Source organism: Fukomys damarensis, unplaced genomic scaffold (genome assembly GCF_012274545.1).
Source record: "Fukomys damarensis isolate Sample0158 unplaced genomic scaffold, DMR_v1.0_HiC HiC_scaffold_11, whole genome shotgun sequence".
Taxonomy (NCBI): Eukaryota; Metazoa; Chordata; class Mammalia; order Rodentia; family Bathyergidae; genus Fukomys; species Fukomys damarensis.
Window position 1 is genome coordinate 32,278,123 of NW_022900923.1, and position 27,312 is coordinate 32,305,434.

The window sequence follows — 27,312 nt, forward strand, 5'->3', positions numbered from 1 at the left end:
CAGATCCCAAAGAAATCCAGAGGATTATCAATACATACTTTGAGAACCAATACTCCAATAAGGTGGAAAACACAGAAGAAATGGACAGATTTCTAGATACATATGAATTACCAAAGCTAAATAATGAAGGGCTAAAAAATGTTTTAAAAAATCAATAACAAGCAACAAAATTGAAAATGTAATTTAAAACTTACCACCTAAGAAAAGCCCAGGCCCTGATGGCTTCACTGCTGAATTCTATGTATGAGAGATTTAGAGAGGAACTATTGCAACTACTATTTAAGCTTTTCAATGGAATTGAAAGGGAAGCAATACTCCCAAATTTATTCCTGAAATACAGAAGATCTTCAAGAAGATTATATACCCTGTTTAAGTGGGACTCATCCCACTGATGCAAGGATGGTTCAAAATATGCAAATCAATACATGTAATATATGATGGTAATAGAGCCAAGAATAAAAACCATAGGATCATCTCATTAGATGCAGAAAAAGTGTTGAACAAAATCCAATGAGCATTCCTGATAAAAATCCTATAAAAATTGGTATAGATGTTCTCTACCTCAACCAGATAAAAGCCATCTATGAAAATCTAACAGTCAATATCATACTAAATGGTCAAAAACTGAAATCCTTCACACAAAAATCAGGAACAAAACAAGGATGTTCATTATCAGCACTCCTATTCAATAGAGTTTTGGAAGCATTACCCATAGCAATTAGACAACAAAAAAATAATAAAAGTAATAAAGATAGGAATGAAGAAGTTAAATTGTCACTACTTGCACATGACATGAAACTGTATAGAAGACCCCAAGAACTCCATCAAGTCTTCCAGACTTAATAACCAAGTTCAGTAAAATAGCTGAATACAAGGTCAATACTCAAAAATCAATAGCTTTTCTGTGCACAAACAACAAACTCACTGAGAGAGAAATAGGGCAAACGATTCCTTTCATAATAGCATCCAAAAACTTAAAATACGTAGGAATCATCCTAACCAAAAAAGTCAAAGACCTGTACTCTGAAAACTATAGCACTCTGAAAAGAGAGATCAAAGTTGATATCAGAAAATGGAAAGACATCTCTTGCTCGTGGGTAGGAAGAAACAACATAGTGAAAGTGGACATACCTCAAAAACTGTTATATAGATTCAATGCAATCCCGATTGAAATTCCAGCAGCATGCTTGATGGACCTTGAGAAAACAATCCAAAAATTCATTTGAAACAAGAGACATAGTATAGGAAACCCAATTTTAGGCAATAAAACAAAGTAGGGAATATCACAATCCCTAACTTGAAACTACTACAAAGTGACTGTGATAAACAAAACAAAACAAACAAACAAAACCAGAATGGTACTGCAAATAAACAAACTTAAGTATTGTAGATTAGATCAGAAGATGCAGAAACAACTACAGATACTCAGTCACCTAATTTTCAACAAAGGATCGAAAAACTCTCACTGGAGGAAAAATAGCCTCTTTGATAAATGGTGATGGAAAAACTGCGTTTCACCTTGCCAAAGATTAAAACTACACCTATATGTCTCACCACACACTAAACTAAAATCAAAATGGATTCAAATCTAAATATTAAAACAGAAACACTGGACTGGCTGGAAGAGAGATTACGTAGAAGTCTTGAAGACATTGGTGTAGGAAAAGATTTTTTATGAACAAAACCTCAGTTGAACATGAACTAGCACAATCAACAAGTGGGATCTCTTCTTATTAAAAAGCTTCTTCACAGCAGGAGAAGCCACTAACAGTGTGAACAGACAGCCCACAATGTGGTAAAAAATTTTCACCAGCTTTTCCTCAGACAAAGGCCTACTATCTAGAATATATAAAGAACTCAAAACAATCAGCCCCCTCCAAATATAAAGACCCAATTCAAAAATGGGCATCTGAAATGAACAGACATTTCTCAGACAAAGAAGTAAAAACAGCAAGTAAATATATGAAAAGATGTTCCACATCACTGGTCATTCGAGAAATGCAGATGAAAACAACACTGAGATTCCACCACACCTCACAAAGAATGGCTGCTAACAAGAAATCGCACAACAACAAATGTTGGTGGGGTTGTGGGGAGAAAGGAACCCTTCTCCATTGTTGGTTGGAGTGCAGACTGGTGCAACCACTGTGGAAAGCAATATGGAGATACCTCAAAGAGGTGGGACTGGAGGTTCCATTTGACCCAGCCATCCCTCTGCTGGGTATCTTTCCAAAAGAATTAAAAGAATCATATCACAGTGATACATGCACACCTATGTTTATAGTGGCAGTTTATAATAGCTAAAACTTGGAAACAGCCCATTTGCCCATCAGTAGGAAATTGGATAAAGAAGTTGTGGTTTCTCCATAAAACGGAATATTACTCAGACCTAAAGAATGATAAATTGGAGTCATTCATAGGAAAATGGATACATATTGAGGATATACTCCTAAGTGAAATGCATAAGTTGCACATGTATGAGTACCAGATAGTTTCTTTGGTTTGAACAAACTGTAATAGTTCATAAGATCCTAATGCGATAATTAAAAATGTGAAATAGGAAGAAAAGTGCTAAAGGTGTAGGGAAAGTGGGAAGGGTACGGGCAAGGTAATAAGGGAAAAGAAAAGAATATGAGAAAATGAAAAAAATGGAAATAAAGTGTTTGTAAAGGGGGAGGGGACGAGGGCGTGAAGGGAGGGCAGGGACAAAGGGAAAAAATAAGAACCAAGACCTGTCACGTAAAGGTGCAAGATCCCAATGATGAATGCAACTGTACTGTTTATCTAAAATGTACCAATAAACTCAATGAGGAAAAAATTCAGACATCCAAATTTTAAGACTCAATCCAAAAATGGGCATCTGAAAAGAAGAGCAAATAAACATAGGACAAAACATTGAACATCACTGTTCACTTGAGAGATGCAAATGAAAACAACAGTGAGTTTCCACATCACCGCAGAAAGAATGGCTGCTATCAATAAATCAACCAATAACAAATGCTGGTGGTTTTTTTTTTTAAGTATCACTTCTTCACTGCTGGTGGAAGTGTAGACTGGTGCATCCACTGCGGAAACCAGTACTGAGATACCTCAAAGAACTAGGACAGGAGGTACTATTTGATCTAGCTCTTCCCCCACTGGTTATCTTCCCCAAAGAACTAAAAGTGTTATACCACAGAACACATGTTTACAGCAGCACAGTTTTTAATACCTGAAACATGGAAACAGTCCAAATGACCAACAATTGGAAATTGTGGTTTTATAAAAAAGTACAACAGAGTACTACTAAGCCATGAAGAATGAAAAATTCAAGGCATTTATAGTTAAATGTGCACATTAAGGCAATATTGTTAAGTCAAATAAATAGGACGTACATGTGTAAATACCGACTAGTTTCTGTGGTAACAGAAATTGGAAGTGTAAATAAGGACTAAATATTATAATAGATGATGTGAAATAGGAAGAAAAGTGTCAAAGGGGAAAGGGAATTGAGAGGTGTAGGGGAAAGGAAAGAAGGGAATGGAATGAATATGAGAGAATGAAAAGAATGGAAACAAAGTCTTTGTAAATAGGAGGGGTTGGAGGGAGGGAGAGAGAAAGAATGGGAAAAATAAGAACCGAGTTAGATTACATAAAGGTGCAATTCCCATTTATGTGTGTCATTGAACCAGTAAAATTAATTTTCAAAAATCAGAGCACATATTTGTAGCTATTCATTTCATACAGGCTTAATTGCCAGAATATATAAAAATTCTAAAAATTCTCATAAAAATCATTCTTCTAAAAATAGACAAGTTATCTAAATGGTTCTCAAAAGAATAAATATAAATCAGGAAATATATAAAAAATCCTTCACATAATTTGTCCTTACAGAAGTGCAAATCCAAACCAAAATGCAAAATCTTACCTAATAGTTATTGTGAATAACACAAGAAATAAAACGTTCAAGCAAAAAATGTGAAGGAAAAGTAACTGTTATACACTGTTGGTGAGCATGCAGGTAAGTATAGCTACGATGAAGAAAGTATTGAACGGCAAAAATATAGCCACTAAATAATCTAGCCTTCATGCTCCTAGGTATTTATCCAATGGAAATAAAGTCAGTGTATTAGAGATACTGAAAACTCATATATATTGATATTGTTCACTATAATTCTGATAAGAAATCAGGCAAGGTGCCCACCAAAAGTTTATTGGATGCAGAAAATATGTAAATAAACACAATAGCATATTATTCAGTCATAAATAATGAAATGCTATGATTTGTAGTAAAATAGATGAAACTGAGGGACATTGTGTTAAGTGAAATAATTTCACACACTGACATTGGAGCTCAACACTCTCATAAGTAGAAGCAAACCAAGCTGACTTTTAGTACATCACTCATCATTAGATTTGGTAAAAATAAGAGAGGAGCATAATGGAATGAAAAAGTGAGATTGAATTTGATCAGTGCATTCTTTATGCATACATGGAAATATCACAGTGAAATCTCTTTCTATGTATAGTTAATATTTTGAAATAAAATCATTTTAAATAGCTACAAAATAGCATACATACCTTGAAAAGACCAAAAGATGCACACTTGCTCCTACAAGAAAACAGGATGAACTTTAGATGACAGAAAAATTATATCTTTCTATACCTATTACAAACGTTATAAATAAAATGAAAAAAATAATAAAATTAATATGAATGAGTAATATATTAGGAAGGACTACTCCTTGGTGAATCAACTATGTAAATTCTGAAGATTATAGAAAAAAATCTTCAGTGTTTCTAATGCTTTGCAGCAAATGGAAAAATATCTTTCCAACAATATCTAATGTATCTCAATAAGTAAGTTGAAATTCTGGCTTTTGAGCTAACACACACACACACACACACACACACACACACACACACACACACAGCCTCTCAGAATGGTTCTACTGCAAGCATGTGTGGCAAAGAACACAGGATTCTGTTTTTTTTTAATTGAGTTTATTGGTGCTTTTTATGTCTTTTGTTGTTGTTGTTGTTGTTGTTTGTTTGTTTGTTTTTTGAGACAGGGTCTCACTATGTAGCTGAGACTGACCTGGAGCTAACTTTGTAGCCCAAGCTGGTCTCGAACTCACAGCTATCCTCCTGCCTGAGTCTCTCGAGTATTGGGATTGCAGGCTTGCACCACCACACCCGGCAATTGGTACTTTTTATGTATACAGTACAGTTATATTTATCACTGGGATCTTGTACCTTCACATGGCAGATCTTGGTTCTCATTTTTTCCCCTTACCTCTTCCCTCCCTTTACCCCTCCCCTCTCCTCCCCTATTTACAAAGCTTTGTTTCCATTTTTTCTTTTCTCATATTTTTTTCTTTTCTCTTATTTCCTTTTCCTTACACTTTCCACTTCCCATACACCTTTAGCCCTTTTTGTCCTATTTCACGTTGTCAATTATACAATTTTGATCATATTTACACGTTTAGTTTTTTATACCAGAGAAACTATTCCGTAGTTACACATGTGCCTTATTTATTTCATTTAAGAGTATATCCTCAATATGCATCCATTTTCCTATGAATGACTCTAGTTTCTCAATTTTTATTACATTCTTCATGGACTCTATTTCATTCTAACTTCCATCCTTGTCGAAAGGAAGTGAATCCATAGATGATGTCCCCTATAAATTTACACAGAAATATTCTAAGAAAATACTAGCAGGAAAAAATAAGCTACATATTGAAGGGATTGTATTTAACAATCCATAAAGATTTATCCCAGGAATTCAAGATTTATTTAGAATATGTTAATCCCTAAGTGAACTATCTCATATAAATAAAGACTAAAAATTATACTATTTAAAACAGAAAATGCCTCGCAAGTGCAAGGACCCGAGTTCGATCCCCAGTACCACCAAAAAAAAAAACAACAAAAAAACAGAAAAGATATTTAACAAAATTCACTATCCATTCATGATAATTTTTCAACACAGTAGGAATAGGAACTTTCAACCTATCAGTGGCTATCTGTAAGAGCAAACCAGCAAATAAAAACAAAAAAAAACTTCCAGTTATTATATGAGTGAAAAATACTGTTTTCATAAGCTATGGAATAAGACAAGAGGATCTACTTTTGGCACCTTAATCAACATTCTACAGGAGATTATAGCAGGAGAAATTACCAAAGGAAGAAAAAATAAAACATGTGCTGATTGAAAAACTATAAAATATATATTCACAAACAGCATGACTATGTGTCTAAAAAATTTCCAAGGAACAGACACATACACAGGCACACAACCATATGAGATACCAGGTTATAAAATCAGCAAGTTTGAGGGCTGTAATATAAGAATTTAATTGTATATACACCACCTACTAATAGTTTGAAAATGAAATGAATGAAGAAAAGTAATTTAAATCACAGTAACACCAAAAAGAAAAAAAAGTACTTGAAATAAATTTTTCTGAGTATTGTAATGAAGATCTCTATTTTCAGAGGGTTGAGGCAGAGGGATCTAAAGTTGAAACTTGGCCTTTCAAATATTGGACCTAACAAATTCAATGAGAAAATTATTTTTCAAAAAATAGTGCTAAGAAACCAAATATTCACATGAAAAGGATTAAGACCTTTTATATAGTATAAAATAATTTAAAATGTATCAGAGTCTTCAATATAAGTGATAGAAATACAAAACATTTAGTAAAAGCATAAGATTAAACACCTGTGGTCTTCTATTAAGCTTTAGTATCAATTTTTTAAATTCTATAAACATTATTATTAATAAAAAGTTAAAGAAAAATATTCAAAGGGAGAAAAATTAGAAAATTATACACCTATGCTAAGGAACTTATAACCAGAATATTTAAACTACTCTTGCAAATCAAGTATTTAATTATGAATTTATAACTGTGAAGTGTAAAGTTATTTAAAATAAAAATTTAAACACAAATGATCCAATTTATAAAGTATCCAGACATTTCCATAATGAAATTGAACAAATGAGTAATACATGAAAAAGATGCTTAAATGCACTACTTACTACAAATATGCAATTCAAAACCAAACGAGACTACTTCAAAACTAATAGAATGGCTATAATTATGAAGCCGATAGTAAGTGTTGACCTGCTTAATCAATAGGAAGTGTTCATGGGGATGTTCAGAAATTGGAACTCTGGTGTTTCTGGTGACAATATAAAATATATGGATACTTTTGCAAAACTTGTCTATTTATCCAAAGATCAGTAGACTTACTAGGTGATCCAGCAAGTTTTTTCCTAGGTATATAAAAAGATAAATGAAAACATATATCCACATAAAATATGATATAAAAGTCTATACACCAGGAGTGTCTATAGTTTCTCAATTTTTAAAACAAAGATAAAAGGCAGTATAATTACATAATGGAATATTTTTCAGCTGTTAAAAAATGATATACTGATTCATGTTAAAATGTGAACTTTACACTCTTTTGGTGAACTTTAAAGTATGTGGATTATATCTAAATATTTAACAAAGTAAAATAAAGCCAAGTTCATATACATGTTACTGATGGAACTTCAACATATGAATGATGTAATTAATTTGGTAAATCATTACTTAAATAATTAATAGTAATATTATAATATAATAATTATTCAACTTAAGCAGCATTGTTCAGGCAAAATATTAATGAAATCTGATTGAAATAATAAACATTAATAATATTATACAAGAAAAATGGCAACAATAACAGAGTAAGACAAACTGTATACATGGGAAAATTCTGTTTCCTGCTTTAAAGAAGAAACTATAAAATAATAATACATAGTGGAAAGTGCACCTTCTATTCAGAAAACCAAAATAATGTATAATAAGGCAATAAAAAATCTATTCATTACATCTAAATGATAAATTAATATGAAAAAGAGGTTAAGATTCATACAGGAAACATTCAGAATATTTCCATAAGTTTGAAATAAACTATAAGTTCATACAAACTATATAAGATCTAAATTTAATGCAAAGTATACAATTGGGACAAAAAACATTTAAAAATGTGCCCCAAGTATCCTATTTAAGCCAGAAAACACTGAAGTTGTATGTAAAAAATATAAGGTACTAAAAAGATAGACACTCTGACTCTAGGAGCTCTTAGAGTTAAAAGTAAAAATTAGACCAAGAAAATAATAACCAGCTAGGCATGGTAGTGCATGCCTGTAATCCCAGCATTCAGGAGGCTGTGAGTTCAAGACCAGCCTGGGCTACATAGTGAGTTCCAGGTCAGTCTGAACTACTTAGTGAGACCCTGTCTCAAAAAAAAAAAAAATAACCAAACTAAAACTGAATTACCTATAATATTAGATAAAACAGTTTTAAGGGAAGAATATATTGCAGGAAAAAGGTGATATTTCATAATAAAAATTTAAATATTCTGTAAATAATCACAATTTAATTTTATTTATACTACATAATAAATACTAGAATATAAAATCTACCAGAAGATAACTACTAAAGTCAATTATCATAATATCAGAAATTGTTTGCTATATATATGTAAAAAGTAATGAAATTACATATAATTCAAAATATCTAAATGGCATAGTATTTAAAAATAACATACTGAGTGAAGGGAGGGCAGGGACAAGGGGAAAAAATGAGAACCAAGACCCGTCATGTAAAGGAACAATATCCCAAAGATGAATGTAACTGTATTGTTTACCTAAAATGTACCAATAAACTCAATGAGAGGAAAAAATATAACCTACTAATTAAAGGTAGATCCAGTCTTGGTGGCACATGTCCGTAATCCCAGCACTTGTGAGGCTGAAGCAGGAGGATCACTGTGAGTTTTTGACCAGCCTGGGCTACATAGTGAGTCCCTGCTCAGACTCAACTACATAGTGAGACCCTGTTTCAAAAAAAAAAAAAAAAAGTAGACACAAAATATAATAAAACTTTAGTATGACAATAAATTAGGACACATTAGAGATAGAAATACAATTTAAAGGACTGAAATCATATCAAGTTCCAAAAGGATAATTGGAAAACCCTAAACTGCTTTGGTATTTGGAAATGCAGTTATAAATAATTTGTGAATCAAACAAGAACTCATACTGAGAATTAAAAAAATGCTTTGGTTACATAAGAGAGGACATAAATATTGCTTTGCTTCTTAGATATTTATGTGAAAATATACCTGTAGGTTTACAGCCTAAATAATAATGATCTAAGTGTTCTACACAAAAAAGATTATGAAGGAAGAAAAAATTAAAATGGAAAGAGCAAGTAATTCAGTGTTTAGAAAATAAATATTAAACAGAAATCCAAATGTAGCAATAGTCACTTGAAATGTGCTATAATGAAACTAATTAAAAAGATTATCAAAGTGGAAAACAATAAAAGCATACTCAATTGTATGGTGTCTATAAGACGTGGAATATATGACGAACTGAGTAGATTATAAGTAAGTCATTAATCCAAATAAAGAGGGGTATAACATGCAATATGCTAATGTATTAAGTATCTGTAAGACCATTTCAATGTTCAAAATTGAAAAAAAAAAAAACTAATTTGCTACCACAATCAATAACTGCTAATATTAATGATTACTGGACCACCTTCTTACTTTGAGAATTAGTGGTGGAAGAGCAGAATTTAATATTTAGCAGTAATTTAAGAGGTGTGTAATTTTTCTTTAAAATATGCAAAAAATTGAATACTATAATATTCTAGTTAATACAACTAAATTCTATAAATCAGAAAATAGACACTTGAGCCATTTGTGGTAAAATGGATGCATCTTTACACCATAATGTTAAGTGAAATAAATCAGACCCAAAAAAGCTTAAATATTGCATGATATCTTTAATGTGGGAAACTGAAAGCATAAATAAAGGGCAAAGAAAAGATAGATAACAGGAAATAGGGAGGTAGATCTTTCTCAAATGGGCAGAAGGTCAAGAGATGGAGGCTGGAGTGGAGCGAAGGGCACATGGGATGAAAAAGGAATTAAAATGTATCATTTATATATCCCATGGCTACACCAGGAGTTAAACAGCATGTACTACAAACATATACTAATAAAAATGAACAAATAAAAAATAAACTGAAGTAGATGTACTAATTATAGAGAGCAGACTTCAAATGACAGAAATATCCTTAGAGATAAAGAAGGTTGACACATAATTAAAAATCAATTCTGGTTTTGTAGAATAAAGTAATCGAAAACTTTATTCATTAAACAACACAATAAATAAATACCTGAAGATACTAATAGAACCGCTAGGATAAATCCACCACTGTAGTTGAACACTTTGCTATCCCAATTTATGCAACAGAGTGATTAAGCAGAAAGAAAATCAATGTGAGTATGTTTGACATGAATAACATTTTCATCTAATTTACATTTATAGATCAATAATACAATACACGTTCTTCTCAAGCTCCCACAAAACAAAATATGCACCAACATAGACCACGTACTGTGATATGAATTATACTCTAAATACATTGATCAAATAGAAACCTTACACGATACATCTTATACCAGAGTGGAATTAAACAAAAATCAAATAGTGGCATGATAGCCAAGAAATTCCCCAATATTATAGAACTAAAAGGCAGTCATTTACATATTTACATATTTACATATTTTAATGATTAAAATGTTTTCTCAAGTGAAATAAAATATTTTGAATTTTAAAATAATAAAACTACAAAAATAGACATTGGCTGGTTATTGTGAAAGGAGCAGTTAAGTAAAATTTATAATATTAATGTTATTGAAATTGTATATTTATGCATCAGTTTAAAGAAGCACACAAAGCGTGAGCTTAGAGAAATGGAAAAAAAACAAATAATTTCATACATTTCCTTTTTATTTCCTTTGCTAATTATTAAAATATATAAATTTCAGATGACTTTATATGGATCCTTTTCCTTATAAAACTGATCATTTAATTATTAAAAATGTTAAATATGAGCCGTGTTTTAATTTGCTAGTTCAGTTGAGCTACGGGAAGGGAGGACACAAATGCTACAACTTGGCAAAGCTGGAGAGTTTGATTGCAAGCAAACCAGTTTGTTATGGACTTGCTGTTGGTTACTTCTTAGCAGTGTGGCAAGGTCTACTCTTTAACAGTTTGTACCTACTTCTGTCATTTGTGTATTATTCACTTTTAAATTGGGATTACTCCTCTCGTTGATCCAGAGAACTCACCTATTTATGGCATATGTTTTAAATATTTCTCCTCATATGTTCCTTTTCTCCTTACACATTTGATTTTACTAATTTATTCTAAATATACTTGAAAATTTTGACATAATGAAATACAAAATTGTTTTATTTTGCCATTGCTTCTGAGATACATATTTTAGAGGAAAAATGTTAGCACTCCCAAATACAATGAATTTAGTTACCACATTTTTTGCACTTAATTTCTTGCCTTGCCTGATAGATTCATTGTGTTGAGCCTCATGGAGTTGTGACCCTCCTTCAGAACCCAGTCAGAGTTAATCTCAGGGAACCAGCCACAGTCCGCTGAGATTCAGGATGGTTTCTGGCTGTGAGGGAGAATTGAGCTCTGTGATCTCTTTCTGGTTGGAACTCTGCATGATTATACTGCAAGTTTGAGCTGCCCTTCCCCACAGCAAGTCTGGGTTCAGTAGGAGGTGCTGGTCCTAAAAATCCACAAGCCACTGTAGTCTGCTGCCTCTTTGCTTTCTCAGTAGGCTTCAGTTTTCAACAAGTCTTAGAGGGCTCTCTCTCTGCCTTTCACCGCTACACCATCGTCCTGAGCTCATAGCAATGGCCTCTCTGATCCCAGGTGCCTTTAGCAGCCCTGCAGGTCTCTCAGTGGCCAGGGCATGGGCAGGAGAAATATCTTAAGATGTAAACTCTCTTTTTTTTTTTTGGTACCGGGGATCGAACTCTGGTCCTTGTGCTTGGGAGGCAGGCAGCGGAACCACTGAGCTAAATCTCCAGCCCTAAGATGTAAAATTTTAATATGTAAGACCTGAAGAAGAGTAGGGCCAGGGTTTTATCTCAGAGGTTCTGCTGCCTGCCTCGCAAGCCCAAGGACCCAAGTTCGATCCTTAGTAACCCCCCCAAAAAAGACTTGAAGAACTGTGAATTTATACCAAAGCAGACAGAAAAACAAAAAAACAAAAAAATAAATAGGGGAGAAATCAAAGAAAATTAAAATTAAGGACTTATTGGGGGAAAATCAACAATGTTTAAAATTGTTTCTTGAAAAAACAAAACTAGAGAGAGAGAGAGACTAAAACTCATCAATACCAGCTTGACAGATATCCATACTAATCTTATTAATATCATATCCAATAACAAGGTAATAAGTCAATAGAATAAACCTATGATACTAGATGAATTTTATCAATAATTTTAAAGGACTAACTACAAAACACACAAACAAATAATTTCACTTACACGTTGAACGTGGTTTCTAACTCCATTCACTTTAGATTTGGGAGAACTATATAGTCATCAATTCATTTTATAAACCATCTGAACTGCCTCTTCAGACCAGCCCGAGTCTCCTTACAGCACATTCTCCTATGAATCCATAAATGGTATTAACCACTAATGAGTAAAACTCCCCATGATCCACTTACCTTCTAAAAGCCCCTCTTAAAATCACATTAGAGTTTTGGGAGATATTCTGTATCTAATCCATAACACATGGTATAAAAAGCAATAAACGAATAGATTTATTTTCTGTTATTTGGTTAAATTCCAGTATGGCAATGTGAAAAAAAAATATGTGCAGAGTAATGTGTATTTCATGATCATAACGTGCTGTATGTCAGTTAGAAAGTGTAAAACCATATATTTTTCCCTTGTTTCTCACTTCTACTTGAAATCATTATCACCTCTTACCTGGAATATCCTAGTGTCTATAAGAAGGACAGACTTTAGAAAATAATAACCTTATTCTCTTATTATGAATATCCTGTATTTTTCCATCCAAATAGTTGTAAAAGCCAAACTTCTTCTGATTAGCATTTATTAGTAGTGGGATGGACTAACTAATGAAAAAGCAGCACTTCTGCCAAAATAAAACATAAATGCCTGATAAAATGTGCACTTGTTAAAGTAAGTTAAGAGCTCTGAAGGCAAAGAATAAGCATTGAAAATTAAAATGAGCTTCAGAGTTCTTTTCTTTAATGAATTTGTCAATTTTGGGACAGAAAGCACATTGACTTGACCCTTATTAATATCTTCATATTTTCCTTTACTAAATTTAATAAATTATTCCTAAATAAAAACAAAGAAGTGGATTTTGACTTAGCTTGAAGAGAAATAACAAGGTTAATGTTAAAGTTTAAGGAGGTTTTAAACTAATTGGCATAAAATCACAGTGACAGTGCCAGTCTATTGCACTTTTAGAAAATGAATAATTACATTTTTTCTGGTTATGAGCAGAGACTAAAGATGTTGAGAATAATTAATTGAAATAAGCATTAAACATCATGTTCCCTACTCAAGATGAGGAGCAAAGTGATGATTATTTTTCTTGGTAGATGATCAAGTTTTAAAATTTTGAATACCAATTAACTCCTGACCATTGGGTCAGAACAGAGTTTGTTGAGTTTCCGTGTCAAATAATTTACTGTACTTCATGTTGGAGTGAGACATTCTCTTAAAATGCATAGGTTCTTGAAATATAATTTTTAAAAAATCACAAAAGAAAGTAGTCTAGTTCTGAATAACCTTGAACTTTGTAAGATGACAAATATGGATAAATGCAGATGAGCTAACTCATCTTACAAAGGTATTGTCCACTGGTTTATGTCTTTATAATATTTTCAATACAATAAAAGATGCATTTTTATTTATAATTAAATATGTACCATAATATGCTCATGTAGTAGACAATTTACAAATTCTACAAGAAGTCTCATAAATTTTCAAAGGAATTAGTGGTTGGGAGAAATGGTTGCCTATTCCCTAGAAACAAATGAGTCATCAATGACTTACTGCATACCTGTCACGTATATACCATATGATGGTCAGTATAAATATAGGAAAAGTAGGTTTTTGAAAAATAGGTTTATTAAAAAGTCGGTGTGTGACTCTTTTGCGTGTCAGAAAAATATATATCAAAAACTATAAACTATACAAGGTAGGATATGGGAGAAAAATAGTACTTTACAGCTAAAAAGAACTATGTACATGTAGAATAGGAGATGAATGAAAATAGCACAATGAGGGAATGCTTTCTACAGTAGTCAATTCAAAGAGTTATAACTTGAAAGCAGAATAGAATTAGCAAGGGAGTTGAGAAATTGAGAACAAAGAGAAAAAAATCAAAGGTAAGTGTGAGTATAAAGGCCTGCTAGGACAGACAAAACACTGATTTACCAAGAGGAAGGAAAGCATTCAGCAGTGATAAAAGTTGTCAGTGGGAATAAAAAGGATAAACAAAATGTTTGATGATATATTTACTAAAGTGTTTTTCTTTTGTCATCTAACAAATTATTCTGAGGATGTGTAGCATGCAGGTTAAGATCATGGATCATGTTTAATGGAATCAGATGACAGGTTCCGATCTTGTATCTATTATTTGCTAGTTGTGTGACCTTAGAAAGCTACCTAATATCATTGCCTAGGCTGAAAAAATAATGTAAAAGAATATAGTATCTAGCTCAGAAAGGTACTGTGAAGAACAAAAAGCTTAGTGCCTGACTATATTATTTTCCTGGTGCTGACTTACAAAATTGAACAACTTATAACATCAATTTTTTCTCAGTTTTGTAGCTAAGAGATCTAGGTACAATGTGCTCAGGAAGGTCAGTTTTTGTAGTGGAGATTCCTGGGATGTACCTATTTAGTTTTTCATGATACAGGTAGCAGAAATCAGGTCTGTATGATTATGTGACAGGATTCCTTGCCTGCTATCATCCTTAGCTTTAGATGCCTAAATTCCTCAGTTGATGGTTTTCTTCTGTCACTAACCTAGTTGTGGCCAAGTCAGTGCTTTTAATGAACCTAGAAAATTTAATGGTATTACTGCACAATAACAACAATCCACTTGAAGAAAACATTTAGAAATAGGGTAGCTACAAAAAACAATATATGATTCTACTCAACCAAAAATTTAAAAACTATTGACATTTTAAAACTCTAAAAAGTGATATACATGATGATTTAAGGAAATGTAAAGACATTCCAGTTACAATATGAAAGAATATCATTAGAGTTTTAAATTTTCCCAAATTAAAATTTTGATTCAATGCAAACAAAAGTTTTGATTCATATGTATTTTCTGAGGAACTTGAGAATGTTACTTTAAATTAACACCTAGTGAAGCTTCCAAAACTTAGATTTTTTGCTTCAAAAAGAGCAAATTGAACACATACATGAGTAGACATTTTAAGTAAACAAAAAGTAGTTGATAAATAGATAATCAAGCAGTGGATTGGAATAGATTATATAAGGACAGATCCATACATTTGATTTTAATATAAAATAAATGCAGCATCAAAAATAATGGATGAACTATGAATATGAATGAAATAAGTTTGGAGGGCTACTTACACAGATAGAATATGGATGAATAGCTTTGGATAACTGCAAGTTTAAGAAAAAAATGTAAGAATTTATCTTTAGGTCATAATATTAAATTAAGAAACAATGATGCATAAGTTTTCAGTTTTACATTAATAGAATACTAGGAAATATTTTTGTTGGGTAAATGTTGACAGGCATAGTCAAGATTATGCAATGTAGACAGACCGACCCATCAGCTTCCAAAAATATAGTCTCTCCTGCATCCCTTGCTAAGAATGCTATAAAAAGCAACCAGGCACAATTTAGACTCAATATTTTTGCTATCTAGTTATCTCAAGAAACATGTTAACACATTTCCATAATAGATTGTGTCTGTATATATAACTTTTCAAAAATATATGTAGATTTGAAAGCAGAAAAAATAAAAGTAACTTGGAGAATAAAAGGAAAAATATTATGAGTAAACAGTGTAGCTATTGTAATAAATCTAGAATAAACAATGTCACATAGAAAATGACTGTCTTAATAATGTGTTGCCTAGAGAAAAGGAACACAATTATATATATTAAAAATATTAAAGAAAATTACGTGTATACAAATCACTCATTTTTCAAAATTCTATATACATATGTAAGCAAATGTTTGAAAACTTAAGCACATTAAAGTGATTGTCACATTTTATATATTCATTTTATATCTATGAATATAAATGAAATAAGAAATAGGAAATAAAATGACAAAATGATGCAAATTTTATTCAGAGTAATAACAATTGATCAATAAGAAGCTATAACTTAACACTTTTACTTAAGTCAAAAAAGAACTAACTAAATTATTACCTAAATTACATATACAAACATGCATGGATGTATGGACAAGTATATACATGTTTATATATACACATATATAAATATATAGATATTAGATGTATATAAAATATGCATACAAATTTTGTTTTAAATATTTTTAACTACAGTCAATGGAATTATGTCTTAAAATTATATTGGCAATATTATTTTTCATTACATATGCTGCTTTCATGGTGATTTTCTTATCTCTTTATAATTGGAAAGTGGTTTCAATTTATGAACTTAGAGTCTAACGACACAAAATTTTATTTATTAAAAATAAAAAAAAAATATTCCTTAGGCAGTACTAGAGGTCTCTTGATAATATTTCTTATGTTTTGTGAACTGTAAGCAACATTTGATACAGAAGTTAATTTGAGTTCTGAAATTTGTTAACGACTTACTATTGATAAGAAATATGAAAAATTGTGTGTGTTCATTATTCTTGAAGTAAACAATTGATTTCTCATACTGTTTTGAAAATAAACATTCTGTGGCATAATTTGAATGAAATAAAATACAAATACTTTAACCATACCAGTAAATAAAATTTTATATATACAGGTGTGTATATATATAATTTCTGTAAATGTTATAACAACCTAGGTATAAAAAATTCCAATGGTTAATTAAGAAATTCTATCAGAGCCTTTTGTAAGTAGTTGTTTTAATTAGATGTTTCATAAGTAAACCTATAGCTCTCCCCCTAAAACTATCAATGACCAGAAAACCAGAGGAATCTGGGGACTAAATACAATTAAATTTCACTATTTGCCACCTGGATATAAAAAGATATTGAAACAAATACATTTAAGGAGAGTTTTATTAATTTTAAAATATAAATATAAACTTATTAAACATAAATTAGAGAAAATATAACAGTAACTATTTCTTCAAAAGAAGAATTTTTTTCTTATTTATCTCCATATTTCTGGGTAGTAGATTGTTTTGGAAAGTAAAGCACAAAGTATAATAAAGCACATTACTAATTTAGTGGTTATCTTTGCAAGTACTTTTGCAAATACACAATTTTCTGCAGAATTAACTTATTAAAATGTAGCTTATTCTAAACTTAGTCAAGTGTTTCACAGTAAACTGCCCAACACTACAATTTCAGCACGATATTTTGTCAAAAGCATCACCTCCACAGCTCCATTTCCTTTTGACCTAATGCTGTAACGAATATTTTGGTGTGTGCAAGATGGAAGTATGTATCAACACTAAATTAAAATTTTTGAGTTTCTGAAACTCTTTATTTTGCCTGTAGAAAATAATTTCTTTATAGTAGCACAATTAACATTTTTGAAAACTATGCCTTTTATCCAATTCTGTAGTTTTTTATGTATTAACTAAAATGAACAAACGTCAAGATCTACAAGGTGTGTAAACATATGAACCATTTGTCCATACGACTGTCCATGGGAATGTCTTTCATGCACAGCATGACGTTTCACTGTTCTTCCACAAAAGATCATGGCTACTGATGTTTATCAGTAAATCGAGCTCAGTAAAACAAAACAAACAAAACAAAAAAACAGGAAGAAAACAGTACTTCCATAGATTTTGAGATTCAATTTAAAATGATAATCATTTTTTGGGACACCTAATCGCTTGTTATGAACTTCAGAAATTTGATTCTCTTCATGTAATAACCTCATATTAGAAAATTGAAGGTATTTAAGCTCATGTGAAATACCAAACTCAATAATTAAACATCATCAATCTATTTCCTGAAGATTAGAGAGCAAATAATGCATGTTTGTGTCTCTATTAAGCAAATACACATTCTTTGTATTCTTCCAGTTTAGTTGGTATTATATTAGTTGGTATTATATAAATGTCAAATTTTATATTTATACAGTGTTCTTTTTGCTATTATCTGTGCCTTTCTGGATGTTTTAAAAATTCAAATTATAAAAATTGAATTTGGTTAAGGGTAACATGAAACCATGTTTTGGAAATAATAACCTTTAAACAGTTTTTAAATGCATAACATTCTATGTAACTGAGGTTCTATTTTGCTTCCTGGGTATATGTTTGACGTGAAATACTTCAAACTTTAAAAATATCGTAGTAAATACTCAAGATGTAGTATTATGTTCCAGCCGGTACCCAACACAGATCCTCTGTCTTATTACACAGTGTTTCACATAAAAAACTTGAGATTATGGCCATAATGAATAATTGGGGAGGGGTAAGAAACCCCCAGAGGGTGGATCCGGGGACAGCAGAGGATGGTGAACAAAGACGATTCTGACCAACAGCAAAATCTTGGGCAAATGAAACCCCTCTAGTCTGTATTTCAAAGAATGCAATTATTCTAAATGTCTACTTTTCAAAGTTATTAATAAGATTGTTTAAATATTTGATATTTTAAAATTTGTAAAATAATTATGTATTTTGAAATTTTTAAAGTGCTATTTATTTTCCATCGATTTTGGGGGGTACTGGGGATTGAATTCAGGTTCTCGTGCTTGTGAGGCAGGCCGACCGGACCACTGAGCTAAATCCCTGGCCCTATATTAAAATTTTTTCATTTAAAATTTTTATGTTGATGATGAGAATCTATGAGTTGAAAGATGTTAGTATCTAAAAGCCTATGTCAGACAAAATTTCAAAAATGATAATCAGGGGATTCTCAATCTGGATTAATGAAGATATAGTACACTAAATCAAAATATATATATACCTTCTTGATTAACACAATAGTTGTACACATATTTTAATGTGACATTTTGATTCCTATATACTTTGCATATTGATCAACACTATCAACAGAGGGTAATTAGCATGTCTATCATCTTAAATGTATGTCTTTTATCCAGAATGAATTAGTTAATCAACTGTCAATTTGACTGGATTAGGAGATTCTTTGAGAGGCGATTGAATCATTCAGCTGCTGTACCTTGGAGGCAGTGGGCCCCAGAAAGGCTTTTGAAGGAGTATCTCTTGCAGGATTAGTTCCTCTGCTCTGCATCTTAGCTGCCATGAAGTGAGGAGACTTCTTCCACCCCTTTCTCTGGCCATGTTTTGTGTGCCTTGGAGCAATTGACCATGGACTGAAACCTCTGAAACTGTAGGTCAAATAAACCATTTGTTTCTTTAGTGTGGTTGTAAGACGGTTTTGTCTGAGGAAGGGGAAAGGTGACCAATACAGTGAATACATTTAAAATCCTCTCTTGAGACAATTAGCCTAGAAACACACTCATTCTAGTATGTGTGAAGAGTACAGGTCTGGTTACAAAGGCAAACAGGTAAGAAACTTGGTATAAGCCTAATAGTACTGGACACCGAGGAAGTTGTTCCAATTTTGTTATCTTGGATTCACGTCTCTAAATGAAGTGGGGGGTGACTAGAATATTGTTACCTCATAAATTTAATAAAACAAGTAAATTACATATTTAAAATATGTCTAAAACAGATAATTTTATTGGACTTCTTTTTAACCACATAATGTCTAATCAGTGTTAGAGTAAATTAGTATTGGGTGGTAGGGATGTAAAAGGCATAAATTCAAATTTTGGGGTAGATGTCTGTTATTCATCGTCAAAACAGGTGTGGCCTTTAAAGCAGGATCACTGTTTGCTGGTATCAATTTCAAGGAATATTCTAAAAACCTCACCAATACTGTGCACCAGTATCAGTACCCTTGCATGAGTCTGATGAAACAGAATATTTGTACAAGTTAAGCAAAATAAGTTTATTAATCACAGGTAAATAGCAAATGACAATAGAAGCCTAAGATTCATGGTAAGTTTTCTCCTTTAGGGTCAGTAAAGCTGCTCAAGTTAGAGGGGGTTTCTGCAGCAAATGCCTCGCATGCCATAGCAATTGCAGGACCCAAAAGCGTCTCTACCCTGGGACTTATATCAGGGTGAAATTTAACCTCTGTGCTAAACCTAAATTTCCATCCTATTCTTTGATGAACGGGAACAAAAGGAGATGCTCTGGTCAACTCCTACGTGTCTCCGAACGCTGCGTTTCCTGAATATCCTGCAGTCACTCAGAAGACAGAATTTTAAAAAGTAGCTTTAAGGCCTGGTTCACCAAAGCAATGGGAACTCATCCTGCATTTGTAGTTTAAAAAGAAATTCTTTATTTCATTAAGTGTTTCACGAGGACTTAAGTTCTTAAGATGCACTATAGTAAGTGAACAAAAACCCTGTGGACCTTTCTTCGGGAACATTACTTTAGAAGAATAGATAGACGAGTGTCTTGTGATCAACTAACTCCCTTAAATGGTAACTTTGACAATCACCTAATGGACAGTCGGTAGTTAACAGCCACATTCATAGTGCCTCATATGTAGTAAAGAACACACAAAACTATATGTTGTAAATTCTTCTTGTGATGCCTGCCTGTACTCAAAATATGTAAAATATGATTTGTATTGATTTGATTTAACTAATATTTTCTTTTGATTTTGTTAGGTTCTCTAATCATAGTATTAAGTAGGACATATATTCCTCATAAAGGTGTAATTGTGATTACCAGGAAAATAAAAACATAAGGTCCCCTGGACAGAGACAGAGAGAATGACTGGTGAAAATTCCTGTGGCTGATGATGCCATTACTGTTGCAGGTAGATGCACAGCAGACTGACATGTTTCTTTCATAATTGCATTTCCATAACATATACAAGTAACAAAGTTAGTGCTATATTTCTCTTGCTGTTGCAGTTTTCATTGGTAAAGAGATATGCTCTAGAAATAGGTCAGGGATGATGTCTATAAATTACACTTATTGGCCATGTGACTTGGACAAATGATTGCATCTTTTAGAAGTTCTTTCTCCTCGCCTATAAAATAAAGCATAGTCATGTTCTCCATTACATACTGATGCGATGTTAATAACACAGCTGTGTGAGAGATGATACATCTAGCATGGTTTTGGATTACAAACATTCAGACACTTATGACTTCTAATGAATAAAATAACTGGAGTAATAATATTCCAATTGCAATAGAATCAATGTGATATAACAGATTCCGTGTGAGATAACTTTCTCAAACAACTTTTTTCCTCTGTTACTCTTCTTTAAGCTTGACAAGTTTTATTGATTTAGTACACAAACCATAACTCTTTCAAATGGATAATAGTGTAAGCCTTTTATTTTCTTTTGTGGTTGCTGCTTGCCACTAAAACATCTCTATTTTTGTCAGGAATAAAATGTTTCCACTTAAAAATGTATTTTCACTTAACAATGCAAGAAATGGCTTTTAACTGATTCATGCCTATTGCTACATAAAAGCTATTTTTCTCCCAAATCTTTGTAGCTTTTTGGCTGTCATAGGTAATTAAAATTTTTGATCAAATATCATTCACATTAATGAGTGAACTTAAAAGCAGTGTCTAAATTTTATTTAATAGACTATCATTACAGTGCCAAATATGTTAACAAAAAAATATATAAGGATAATAGAATGAATTATTCTTAGGCACATAATTTATAACTTCTGTTGCCATAATGATAGTGACTTCTATTTTAAACATTTAAAATCTAAATAATACATTTAATTAAGTATTAGTAAAAGTTGTTTTCTCCTTATTCCCATTTCAATGAGAATACACCAAACCCACATCTCTTTCTAGAAGAAATGGAAGCATCACATTGGCATAAATGTAAGTTAAATCAGTCTGAAGCAGATGGGATTTATTATTTAAAAGTGGTGCTTAATATTTCTTACACAGTGTGATGGAACTGGTTTCACTTGCCACTGAAAAATCTCTATCTAGTCATAATACCTCTAATTTACTGATATTACTTTCAATATGAATTGGATGTAAAGTACATGTAATTGAATTTAAATGATTGAAGCCATTTTAGTCTTTTGGGACAATAAAAAACTTAAGGAAGAAAAATCTTCCTAAAATTGGCAAAAAAAAAAAAGAGAGAAGTGGACAAGACATACTAATGCTCTTTCCAATTATTTTGAAATTTTTGATATAAAATAAAGTGGCTAAAACAAATATTAAAATATATATCTAAATACTAGACCTCAAAATTTCAAGTAATATGGTGTTATATTTTTACTTTTATAATGTCACCTTGCTGAGAATAATTTTAACATATTTTGAGGGTGCTCCTATAGTATTTTACTTTATAAAGGAGCTGGAAATTTGTGTTCATGACAAACTGGGATATTTGACACAAATCCAAAAAATATTATAGCTCTTTCTCAATACAAAGTAATGGAATAAACTGAGAAGATAAGACCAACAAAGTAAATTAAGAAATTGGGTATTATTTTTAGAGAAATAGTATGTGATCATAAAGCAAGTAAAAATATATAGTAAAATATATTAAATTAAATATTTATTTATCAATTCTTCTTGTTAACCACCAAAAACAGGTTTAAATAACAGCTGAGTTTATTTTATTAATATAACCAAATTTCATTCATGTTCATATAAGAAAATGAAAACTTTATAATGGCATTACTTTTAATATGATGGATTAGTATATACTGAAACTCTCTGTTGTATAGATTATAATAGCTAAAATAATAACTCACACATGTAGGAATGAGGAACTCAGGAATTCCAAATGCAAGTGATCTCTAGATGCAAGAAAAGAAAACGGGAAACAAAAGCAAGTTATAAATCCAAAGCCCTGAGTGTAAACTTTAAATTCAGCGGCCTCTGGAATCTAAGAGTTAAATTAGAATTTGTTCCCATTACTGGTCTATGAAAAATGGCGCAGGGATCTTTAGAGATGGGATATGTCATAACAGTTGTGAAACTGCCTGGTAGAAACCCTGCACTTCTGCAATGAGTGCCTAAAATAATAGCCCTTGACAAATTGAGATTAATTTATTGATGTGGCATTAGTGCTAGCATAGCAAAGGAAACTAAGGACAGAATAGAAAATCAGAAGTAATGATAGAAATTAAAAGGACTAGGCTGGGGATATAGCTCAGCAGTTCGGCGGCCTGCCTTGCAAAAGCAAGGACCTGAGTTCAATCCCCAGTACAAAAAAAAAAAAGAAAAGAAATTAAAAGGACTCATATATAGTAATTTTATAAAGCATAGAGGAACATTGTTAATCATTTGGGAAAATATAATAAAACTACATAAAAGTTTTGGGGAAAATATGTTATGAAATTTGGATTATAAAAAAAGGCAAATTGTGTTATGTTTTTAAAAGTTGAGCAACATAAACAGCAAATATAAATGAATTAAAGCTACATTCATCAATATGGCTGAATTTCAATATTATAGCATTGAGTTAGAGAGGAATTTATAATCTGCTTTTTTTTTTTTTAGACATGCCTGGGATATGTAATGTGTGTACCTATGTGTATGTGCATGAGTGTGTGTACTGAGAGAGGGTGCCAGTGAGACAATAGTTAGCACAGTGGGAGTATGTCCTAAGAACAAATTTTAAATACTGTTAGATACTCAAAACTTGTTAATTTATACATTAATCGTAACTAATTCCTGATATGCAGTTGCATTTTATTTGGTTTTCTCTCAATATTAAAAAGTACCTGAGGTTTATAACTTTATAAAGAGAAGTTAATTTAACTCCCACTTAACTTTTTTATTTTTAATTAATTTTATTAGTGCATTTAATGTGTACATTATAATGACATTCATCATTGGAAATTTGTACCTTTACATAATCAATCTTGCTTCTTATTTTTTCCCCATTCCCCTGCTCTCCCTTCAAACCCTCCCTCTCTCGCCCTAATTACAAAGACTTTGTTTCCATTGTTTGTCATTTTCTTATATTCATTCCATTACTTGCTTTCCTTTCCCCTACCCTTCCAGTTTCCTGTTCCTCTTTCCACTTAACTTTGGATGCTAACGTTTGGGGTAGTATGGCACTGGCTCTGGAGAGGGTTCTTAAACTTAGTCACAGCATGAAGAATGACAACATGGGCAGAGTTGTGGGAACAGATTTTACAGCAAAACTGGAAGCTGGAGAGAGGGGAGGGTCCTCTTTCTGTTTGTTATAGCGTCTCATCCAAGAACTAATTGGAGTCCCAGGAAAGCGACTGAATCCCTCATAATAGCAGAGCATTTTGCTGTGATTCTTCTTTTGAAGAAAGCACAAAGCTGAATGTAGAACACTCACTGGCCGAGGAGTTAAGGCACTGCTGTGGTTTGAGTGTGATTTGAAGGTGGCCTGTACAGGTTCTTGCGCTAGAAGCTGCTCCTCGTGGCGGTGATGTTAAGAGTTGGGTAGGAGAAACATTGGAGCAGAAATAAATGAAATAATCTCATAAACAATATAAAGCATCAATGAAATGGAGTTGGATCTTTGAAAAGATTAATGGAATTGGCCAAACTTTAGCCAGACTGATGAGAAAGAGAGCGCGAAGGATGGAGAGAGGGACAGAGAAAAACCGGATAAAATTAGAGATGACAAAGGAGATGTTATGACTTAACTGTAGAAATACAAAGGAAGAGGGAGGAGGGGGTGGAGGGAGGGCAGCGACAAGGGGAAAAAATGAGAACCAAGACCTGTCCTGTAAAGGTGCAAGATCCCAATGATGAATGTCACTGTACCGTATCCCTAAAACGTACCAATAAACTCAATGAGGAAAAAATTTTAAAAAAAGAGTTGGTAGGGCCTTGGGGAGGTTGGGTCTGAGGAGGTTGAATTTTTTTGTACTTTCATCAAAAGTATGGAGGTAAGACAAGAACTATTCTTCAAAGGTGGAAAAAACAGTTAGTTTCTGAAAAAAGAAAGTGCTCCAAAATTTCAGGGCCCCAGATTGATTTCTGCATTCATTTAATTTACCAGAGGAATTTCAGGTGCTGCTCCACAGGTTATAAGACCCATCAGGCAGACTGGTTTGAACCATTTCCTGTACCAGCCAGAGGCTTTATTTGATTTTTCTTTTCCACTCAATGTGTTATGGCTCCCTTTTAAAAGTAGGACAGCCAGCTATAGCAAACTAGTTTGTCACTTTGGGTCTGTAGTCAAGATGACTCGGAACTAGAATTTGAACTGAGTAGATACAGGAACCTCAGACCTGGTGAGCTCAACTATTTCTGTTATCATGTCCATTACTTTCTATGTACAAAATTCTAACATTTCTAACAATAACCTGACATTTGTGCTGGGCACAGTCTACATTATCAGAGAAAATAAGCATGACTAATTTATCTTTTAATAAATATATTATTTCAGCATTGTTTATTAGGATAATTTTATTGTTCAAAGTTGAAGAACAATTTTATTTACACATTCTTTAATAAAATTTCTGTACAGTAATTTACACTTACTACTTAAAAGTATTTTTAATTTCAAGTTCAAAGACAAACTCAATTTAGGCTGGTATACATATTCTTATTTATATGTAAAGCTTAATTATACTTTTGGGCATCTTGTCTTATTAAAGTTTATTATTCCTTTTTTAGATCTATACTTTCAATGTATCTAATTTTGTATAAAAGTCTATAGAACAATATTCTGGGAAAACAAATACGCTTTTGGTTGTACATTCAACAAATGCTCATAAATAAAATGTTAGAAATTACAGAATGGTAATCTCTATTTTAGTCCCTGATATTATTACACAGCATTTCATACACAATATATTTTTTATATATAAGTACATATTTAAAGATATCAACATAGGATTAAAAGTTCTTATAAATGTGTATATGTTTAGAAAGGAATGACTCAGAATATTCAGAAAGGAAATTATTTAGAAATATATTTATTATTATAGTAATATATTTATTATTTAGAAAAGTGTCAGTAGACTTTAATAAAAAAAAGCAAAGAAGAGAAGCATTCATTTATATATAAGTACATATTTAAAGATATCAACATAGGATTAAAAGTTCTTATAAATGTGTATATGTTTAGAAAGGAATGACTCAGAATATTCAGAAAGGAAATTATTTAGAAATATATTTATTATTATAGTAATATATTTATTATTTAGAAAAGTGTCAGTAGACTTTAATAAAAAAAAGCAAAGAAGAGAAGCATTCAGAACAAATAATGTTACTTTTCTGAATGATAAATTATTTAACTACTATAGAAATTTTTGATAAAGTTATATACATTTAAAAATTTTAATTGAATTAAGAAAATAAATTTAAGGAAGGAAATTAAAACTTATACTGAAGAAATAAATAAGATATTCCAGATATATTAACTGAGACGGAAGCAGCAGCCTTGGTAAAATGAAGACCTTGGTGGCAATATTATGGTTGAGGTTCATACATTTGTAAAGAATTATTTGTCTGCTACGAATAAAAAAAGAAAAAATTAAAAGGAAAAAAGGGAATTAAAGTTGAACTCCAAAATTAATGCCTGGAACATTTGAATAAATGGTAATTTGATGAAAATAGAAAAATATTAACTAAAATTTAGAAGGATAATCGATAGTAAACACAGGTAAGATCAAAGGAAAAAATCAAGTTGTCCATTTTTACACTAAACGCAAATTGCTTGTTAAACCTTTCATTAAAAGGAAAGTTGATTAAACACTAAAAACAAATGCCTAGTGACAATAGACTGTCACCCACAAATGCGCTACCTGGGGTAGGTCCATTCCTTATTGGCAATTTTTATAATGGGAGGAAAAGAAGGGTGAGGTGACACTGCTGGGTAGAAAGAGTGTGACCTGTTGACAGATTGACCCTACTTTGCTAACTATTCATTTCAATGCCTACAGAATAATCAGAAATAGTTTCGCCATATGTTGTAGCATTTCATCTCAAAGAATTGGCAAAGAACATAACACAAGTGTACGCAAAATAGATTTTAAAATATATCTTAAAGATCACTTAAATGAAATTACTTCACAAAATAAGTAGTTGTTCACAGTATACAATGATGTATTAAATAAGGAGCATCTATCTGAAAGAGAATAAATGTATACTCTCATTTTACTCTATGGCCAAACACAAAGTACATTTTCATCTAAATTATCAAATAAAGCAAAGTGCCTTAAAACCATTTTTAGAATGTAAGAAGTACAAGCACAACATTGTGGTGCTG

At 31.8% G+C, this 27,312-nt stretch overlaps 1 long non-coding RNA gene across 1 annotated transcript; it reads right to left on the reverse strand.

Moving 5' to 3' along the window:
* Nucleotides 1-1,164: 1,164 nt before the first annotated feature.
* Nucleotides 1,165-8,817, reverse strand: LOC117285520. Its single transcript, XR_004516566.1, has 3 exons — nt 8,732-8,817; nt 4,561-4,591; nt 1,165-1,196 (listed from the first exon to the last, which is right to left on the reverse strand). It is a non-coding gene; the product is annotated as an uncharacterized LOC117285520 (long non-coding RNA).
* Nucleotides 8,818-27,312: the final 18,495 nt, after the last annotated feature.